Source organism: Ammospiza caudacuta, chromosome 7 (genome assembly GCF_027887145.1).
Source record: "Ammospiza caudacuta isolate bAmmCau1 chromosome 7, bAmmCau1.pri, whole genome shotgun sequence".
NCBI lineage: Eukaryota > Metazoa > Chordata > Aves > Passeriformes > Passerellidae > Ammospiza > Ammospiza caudacuta.
The window spans coordinates 8,104,488-8,107,085 of record NC_080599.1 but is presented as its reverse complement, the minus strand read 5'-3'; positions in this window follow the sequence as shown (position 1 = coordinate 8,107,085).

Here is a 2,598-nt window from a genome sequence, read left to right as displayed (position 1 = left end):
ACAAGGGCCATATATTGTTTTAAATAAAGCTTTACTACCTGTGGAGAATGTTCATGTTGTAGTGTGGGGAAAAACTGGCCAGTCTGAGAAGGTATAGTTTTGAAAACCTTTAAAGTAACGTTTACTATGTGTGCTTAGAAGCTTTTGTACAATTTGCTCAATTTGCTAAACATTCTCAAATGAGAAAGGTTACTCTGGAGGCAAATGAATGATATAAAGATGTTAGGCTTAACATTAACAGCCATTGAAATTAAGAAAGACATTAGTAAAGAGATATTACAGTAAGTAAATAAGTGTTTTCGAGGGTATAGGCCTCTGCTGTACCAAGGAAGGTGAAAAATACTCCCACATAGTAATCAAGCTTAAGGAAGGAACACAACCAGTGAGAAGTGAGCAGTACCCTCAAAAGCAAGATAGGAAAGGAATCAGCCCAATAATTTATAGTATTGGATTGAGGGCTGTCAATAAGATAACACAGAATTTATACCCTGTGGTAGCAAATCCATATACTTTACTAACTTGTCTAACATCTGAGCTAACCTGGTTCACTGTTTTAGGCCTAAGAGATGCTTTCTTTTGCCTCCCTATCCACGAAGCCAGCCAGAAAATTTTTGCATTCAAACACAAGCTCACATAGTCCATGTGCCTGAAGGCTTCAAAAATTCCCCACTCCTATTAGACAACACCTTGCAAAGACCCAGAGTCCTGGGAAGCTCCACAAGAGGAAAGGAGGATGTTGCAGTACGTGGATGATCTTCTAGTAGCCACTCGGATGAGGGAAGCGAGAGAAGCCTGGACAGTAAGCCTTTTGAATTTCCTAGGACTCCAAGGATGCAGAGTCCAAAAGAAAAAGGCACGGGTAGTAAAACAGAAGGTAATCTACCTGGGGTAAGAAGTGAGTGCTGAGCAGCAGACTTTAAGGCAGGGAAGCCACATGCCAAACCCCAAAACCCCAGACAATAAAAGAATTCCGAACCCTCCTAGCCACGGCAGGGTAGTGCCAGCTGTGGGTTTATAATTATGGACTGCTCATCAGACCCCTCTATGCTCTTATTGCCAATGGAAACAGAGATCTCCAGTGGACAAGAGACGCCACACGGGCCTTTCGCCAGCTAGAGAGAGTGCCCTCATGTCTGCTCCAGCTTTGAAACTTCCAGCACTCTTTCTGTTTTTCCACGCAAGGAATTGCCCAGGGAATATTGGCTCAGGAGTTGGGCCCATACTGAAGGGCAGTTGCTTACTTCTCTAAGCAACTAGATGCAACAGCCAACGGACGGCCAGGTTGCCTCAGAGCTGTAGCAGCAGTTGTGCTGAATATTCAAGAGGCACGCAAGTTTACCCTGGGACAAAAATGACTGTGCTAGTGTCCCACACAGTGTCGCAGTACTGGAAGTAAAGGGTGGCCACTGGCTTTCACCACAGAGGTTTCTGAAATACCAGGCCATAATGGTAGAGCAAGATTATGTAGAGATAGTGGTGACTAATATTGTCAACCCAGCTTCTTTTCTCAGTGGAATCAAGGAGAAGCAGTACATCATAGTTGCCTAGAGACCACTGAAGCTACCTACTCCAGCCACCCAGACTTAAAGGACACTCCTCCAGACGATGCAGAGACCTGGTACACTGACAGGAAAGCGACATTGCAAAGTTCACAGTGACTACCTGCAGAGAGGTAATAGAGTCTGGACCCTTACCAACAGGTACCTCTGCGCAGAAGGCTGAGAAAATTACCCTGACCCGTGCCCTGGAAAGGGCAAAAGGGAGGAGAATAACCATCTACACAGACTCAAGGTATGCATTTGGAGTTATACATGCACATGGAGCCATTTGGAAAGAGAGGGGACTGCTGACCTCACAGGGAAGGAAGAGACAATCCAGCTGCTGGAAGCAGTTCAGCTACCTGGAAAAGCATATTAAGGCACACCAGAGAGTGAGCTTAAAATTAGAAGAAAGAAATGAGCTGGCGGATGGAGAGGCAAAGAAAGCAGCAAAGGGTGAGGTACAGATTTTCCTCAAACATAAGCCATAATACAATAATACTAATCAAAAGAGACGTACAACTGCAAGGGGTGGGCTACCATTTAAAGAGAGCTAGTAATCCCTTCCCATTTTTAGTGGTTACTAGTGAAGGAAGGGCACTAGAAAACACACTAGGGCCTAACTACTTAAAAGCCTTTTATAGAGTGTGGCTCCTTTCTCAAAATGACCAAGGCTGCGAGTGATACAGAATGTATTGAAATGAAGTATTGACTTTGAAGTAGTAATTTCCACAGGCTTTCTAGAACACACATCTGATTGAAACAATCGTTGTATCGTTGTCAGGAATTTATATGCCACTATCACTAAGGTGAGCTGACAGTGTGATCCTTGCCTCCAGACTAACCCCAAAATACCCCCCGGCCAAAGCTCGGTCAGACTGGGAGAGGCCATGGGCCTGTACAGCAGTGGCAAATCAACTTTTCAGAACTCCCAAGGAAAGGGGGGGTATCAGTATTTACTGGTATTCATAGATACATTTTCAGGGTGGCCAGAAACATTCCCCACCAGAACTGTCAAAACTCAAGAGGTGACCAGATTATTTTTACAAGAAATAATACC